Below are 6,144 nucleotides of genomic sequence, written 5' to 3'. Positions count from 1 at the left end.
CTACTTCTTTTTTAAATTGTTTTTTCACCAGGTTGAACATTGTTTTCCTTTTGGAGGGAAGGCAGAGGCAAACAGTTACTAAGCACTTCAACTGTTTCTCCACCATCAGCATTTTGTGATCTTCTCCATGTAGCAGACCAACCTCCATTTACGCTGAACATAGTTGAAAATTCTCCTTTTAATTTTCAACTTCTCTTTGCAAGCTTAACTTCATTCTGTGCAGATGTCTTCCTCATCTTTTCTATATCAATAATTCCTACTTGTCTTTACTGTTCCTTGTTGATTTCCCCCTTCTTCCATTGCTTACGTCCCCCCTTTAAATCTCAACTGATAAAAAATTTCTTTATACACCCACCTGCTTCTTTAGATGCCTTCCAAACTGCTTTCTCATTAGAATTGTTTGGAATTGTGCAACTGGATATAGCCATGACAGTTAAAGTGCCCTGTCTCCTCAGTCTCCTTACAAAATAAATCTCTCTCTCTGCTAAACCAAGCATCCCTCCTCATGTGTCAGCTGCCTATTGACTAAAGTCAGAATTGTCCATGCCATAATATTTCCACTTACAATGAATAATTGTGAAAGCTGGACAGTGAAGAAAGATGACAGGTGGAAAATCAACTCATGAAATGTGGTGCTGGAAGAGAGTTTCTACAAATACTGTGGGCTGCTAAAAGGGCAAATGAATACTGTAAATCCTAGAGCAACTCAGGCATGAATTCTCACTAGCAGCCGGGGTGATTAAACTGAGGCTTTCATGATTTGGACATGTCATGAGAAGATGTGACTAAATGGAACAAAACAAAGTGGAAGGCAGTAGGAAAAGAAGAAGATCACATTACAAGTGAATTGATCCAATCAAGGAAACAACTGCCCTGAGATTGCAAGACTTGGGCCCAGTGCTATTCAACATCTTTATCAATGACTTGGATCAAAGAACTGTGGCATACTTATCAAATTTGCAGATGACATCAAACTAGGAGGAGTAGGATCAAATTCAAATTTACCTTAATAGATTAGAAAGCTAGGCTAAAGCTAACAAAATGAATTTCAACATGGAGAAATGTAAGGTACTGCACTTAGGGCGGAAAAAAGGAAATGCACAGATATAGGATGGGTGACACCTGGATGAATGAAACTACATGTGAAAGGGATCTAGGAGTCCAAGTAGACCACAAAAGGAACATGAGTCAACAGTGCAATGTGGCAGCTAACAATGCCAATGTGATTTTAGGCTGCATCAATAGAAGTATGGTGTCTAGATCAAGGGAAGTAAGAGAGCCACTCTATTCTGCTCTGGTCAGGCCCCACCTGGAATATTGTATCCAGTTCTGGGCACCACAATTCAAAAGTACATTGAGAAATTGGAGCGTGTCCAAAGGAGGGCGACTAAAATGGTGAAGGGTCTGGAAACCATGTCCTATGAGGAACAACTTAGGTAGCTGGGGATGTTTAGCCTGAAGAAGAAAAGGTTAAGAGGTGATATGATAGCCCTGTTTAAATACTTGAAGGGATGTCACATTGAGGAGGAAGCTAGCTTGTTTTCTGCTGCTCCAGAGACTAGGACCTGGAGCAATGGATGCAAGCTAAAGGAAAAGAGATTCCACCTCAACATTAGGAGGAACTTCCTGACAGTAAAGACAGAGTGTAGTGGAGTCTCCTTCTTTGGAGGTCTTTAAACAGAGGCTGGATGGCAATCTGTCGAGGATGCTTTGATTGAGATTTCCTGCATGGCAGAAGGTTGGACTGTACAGCCTTTGTGGTCTCTTCCAACTCTATGATTCTATGAAGACCTGAACAGGGCAGATGACCAGGGCTCTTGCAGGTCTCCCACTCATAGCACCGCCATAAGTCAAAGTCAGCTTGAAGGCAAATATCAACAATATCATTTATCTCTTTTCTCTAATGACTGGAATGTCTGCAATTATTTAGGATGAAGACAGAAATAATGTTTTAGAGCAACTGCTCTGACAGCATCTTTGGTGCATTCAGTGCAGACATATATATTTTTCTCCAGGGGTTATTTTAAGGGGAAGGGAAGGGAGGGTAGCATTTGTACAACCACTTGAAGCAGAAGACAAGTGTGCAAGGTGCTGATTGACTAGCCTCTGAGGTGTCATCAAGAAATCCAGTTCCCATTCAATTTCCAAAGCAATTTTTATTTTTTTAAAAAAAATGTTCCACTAAAAACAAGCAGTGTATAGTCATGGTGGAAGAATCTAGACTGATAGCTGGTTTTGCATTTGATTCACTGCTATGCATATATATTTCAGTTGCAAAATAAACAGGATAAAGTGAAAGACACAGTGTTATAAAGCAGGCAACAGTTAGTTCTTAGATTAGCAATGTTCTTATCAAGATTAACCCAAAGGGACACAGCATCAGGGAGCCTTTTCTGCCATGCACTACTCTCCCAAATAAAAATGGTGGCAACCTAATGAAATTTTCTGTCAGCCCCCAAATTCCTAGCAGTAATTTAAAACTCCAGTTGAGCATTTAGAAATATTTAGACATTTAAAGCAAAGGGCAGGCAAAGTTGCCAAAGGAATGTGAACATCACAAATATGAATTCTGAGTATGAACTATTTTCATTGTTTCACTCTGCAATGCTACAAATTTGGGACTGAAAGAAAAAATTTTAAGGGGAAGAATTCTTACTAGAGGACAAAGGCCCATTTGGCTCCTGTCTTACTGTATGCCCCTTGCTCCATATTTGCACCTTTTCAGAATTCATCTCTTCCCCCACCTCACTGCAACTACCCAAAAAAGATGCCTTTGACCTTTCAGAACAGGACACATGCCCCCATGTCTTGTCTACAAGCAGACTGAAATTCACAGAAGCCTCTGCTAAGTGCTAATCTGACTGTAAACAAGGCATGAAGGGATCATGTGCTTTGTTTTACAATAATAATAATAATTTTATATACAGTATACATATATTCTGAAGAGGGGAGAACTGGGGAATGGGGAAGTCTTAGGAAAGATGTTCATTGTGTCATTGTTCTCCTCCATTCACCAAATTTTAAATAGGTTTCACTCAGTGTTGTTTTCCACTCATAATCCTCCTCTGAGTTTCCACTGTGTCTTTTTGGCTGCAGACAGTTATTTGAGAGGGAAAAGACAGAATAACTGCAGTGCCTTCTAATTGCATGAGGAGCCCTTTATCGGGAAATGCCCTGAGACTGGGGAAGATAGAAATGATGCTGCATTATAGTCCTTTTCACTGTGGCCTTCTTCTTCATCATCCTTGATCATTCATATATTGATACATAGGAACACCTTGTCCCTCACCAGGAACCACATCCGACAGACATCCTATATTGAGTGTATTTACCTGACCCTAAAGGCTAGGGACAGTCTGGGGATTCTGTTAGTGTATCGGCCACCCCGTGCGCTAGCGGACTCCCTTAACGAGCTGACACAGCTGGTCGCTGAGCTGATGCTGGAGACACCCAGGCTACTTGTCCTGGGTGACTTCAACATCTCCCTCACGGCCAGCTATGTTCCACCCGGTGCGGCTCGGGAATTCATGGATACCATGACGGCCATGGGCCTGTCCCAGCTGATAGAGGGTCCTACGCATTGTGCGGGTAATACTCTTGATTTGGTCTTCTGTTCGGATGCGGAAAATCCGTGGGCGGAAATAACTAATGTTTCCCCCCTGTCATGGACGGATCATTTCCTGGTGGAGGCAAAAATCAAGGTCTCTACCCAGATCCCCCCCGGGGATGGCGGACCTGTTAGGATGGTCCACCCTCGAAGGCTGATGGAACCCAAAAGGTTCCAGGAAGCTTTAGAGGGGTACATGGTTGGAAGTGACGGCGACTCTGTTGATGCCCTGACTTGTATTTGGAATACCGGTCTCTCTAGGGCTATACACAGTATCGCTCCCAAGCACCCTCTCAGGCCCGCTTCCAAACGTAAGCCCTGGTATGCGGAAGATCTCCGGGCGAGGAAGCGGGAACTGCGACGGCTAGAGTGCCGTTGGCGGAAACACCTTCGCTTAGACGACAAGGCTCTCCTAGACCAACTGTTAGAGGACTACGGAGAGGCGATACGAGCAGCTAAGAACTCGTTCTATGGTGCTCGTGTCGCGTCCGCGGAGTCGCGTCCAGCAGAGTTGTTCAGGGTGGTGAGGGAGCTAACTCAGCTCCCTCCTGCCCCGAACCAGATCCTTGAACCTTCTAAGGCCTGCTGCGACCAATTTAATAACTTCTTCGTGGATAAAACCTCTCGGATAAGCGAAGGTCTGAACGCCAACATTCAAGCAGAACCTAGAGTAGAGGCATCCAGAGCCTCCGTGGACTCCATTAAACTGGATCGGTTTGAGTTGGTAAGTACCGATGATGTGGACAAGATCCTCGGAAGCGTTCGGAAGACAACTTGCTCTCTCGATCCCTGTCCCTCATGGCTAGCGGCCCAGGGGGGACCGGCGGTAACTTTATTGCTACGCCGGATTATTAACACATCTTTGAGGGAAGGGCAATTTCCATCTGAACTAAAATTGGCCATAGTAAAACCTTTATTAAAAAAGCCCTCCCTCGACCCCCTGGTACATAACAATTATCGGCCAGTTTCGCTGCTGCCATTTTTGGGGAAGGTGATCGAGAGGGCGGTTGCAATCCAGCTTCAGGCGGTCTTGGATGAAACGGATTATCTGGACCCATTTCAAACTGGCTTCCGGGCGGGTTACGGGGTTGAGACGGCCATGGTCGCCTTGGTCGATGATCTCCGTCTGGGCATCGACAGGGGAAGCGTGTCCCTGTTGGTGCTCTTGGACATCTCAGCGGCTTTCGATACCATAGACCATGGTATCCTTCTGGGGCGCCTGGCAGAGGTGGGAATCGGGGGCACTGCGCTCCAGTGGTTCCGGTCCTACCTCTCTGGGAGGTCCCAGATGGTGCAGCTGGGAGACGTGTGCTCCGATGAGAGGGCCCTTATAACTGGGGTCCCTCAAGGAGCCATTCTGTCTCCCATGCTATTTAACATTTACATGAAACCGCTGGGAGAGATCATCCGGAGACATGGGGCGCGGGGTTATCAATACGCTGATGACACCCAAATAATTTTCTCTATGTCTCCGACTGATGCAGTGACCGGGGATGGTGTCTCTCCTCTCGTGGCCTGTCTGGAGTCAGTAATGGGCTGGATGAGGGAAAACCGACTCAAGCTGAATCCAGAGAAAACGGAGGTACTTGTGATAGGTTCCCCTGGTCCAGGAATGGTGGTAGTTCCACCTGTCCTGAACAGGGTCACGCTCCCTGTGAAGGACTCTGTGCGCAGTCTGGGGGTGCTTCTTGACTCGTCGCTTCACCTGACTGCTCAGGTGAATGCGACGGTCAAGAACACCTGTTATCAGCTTCGACTTATTCGCCAGCTGCGCCCATACCTGGCCCAGAGAGACCTTGAAACGGTAGTACATGCTCTGGTAACCTCGAGATTGGATTTCTGCAACGCACTCTACATGGGGCAACCCTTATACCAAACCCGGAAGCTACAAATGGTACAGAATATGGCAGCCAGGCTGGTCACTGGAACTTCCAGGGCCAGCCATATTACACCGGTGCTTAAAGATCTGCATTGGCTGCCTATTCGCTTCCGGGCACAATATAAGGTGTTGGTGATGACCTATAAAGCCCTAAATGGCTTGGGCCCAGGATACCTGAAGGACCACCTCTCCCCGTACATTCTGTCCCGCACCCTCAGAATATCTGGGCAGCAACTACTTAAGGTGCCAGGGGCTAGGTTGACCTCCACCGCGAGGAAGACATTTTCCATCGCCGCCCCGGCCCTTTGGAACACGCTGCCCACAGAGCTCCGCTCGGCCACCTCCCTGGCCCAATTTAGAAAGGACCTAAAAACCTTTCTATTTCAGCTTGCATTCCCCGATCAAAGTCCAGTGGGCCTCCCTTCCTCTTCTGTGGCAAAGAGGACTGGCTAACGGGGGTTTTATTCTGTTTGTGTGTAATTGTTTTTAACCCTGATGTATATGTTGTTTGATGTTTTGCTGTCAACCGCCCTGATCTATGGAAGGGCGGTATAAAAATAAAAATTTTATTATTTATTATTATTATTCTTTCTTGTTTCTTTTTAGTTATCCAGATGTTGCTATAAGAATAGCAAGTTACACCACTGTTTTCTTATTC

Source organism: Sceloporus undulatus, chromosome 4 (genome assembly GCF_019175285.1).
Source record: "Sceloporus undulatus isolate JIND9_A2432 ecotype Alabama chromosome 4, SceUnd_v1.1, whole genome shotgun sequence".
NCBI classification, from domain to species: Eukaryota; Metazoa; Chordata; class Lepidosauria; order Squamata; family Phrynosomatidae; genus Sceloporus; species Sceloporus undulatus.
Note: the sequence above shows the minus strand (reverse complement) of the source record.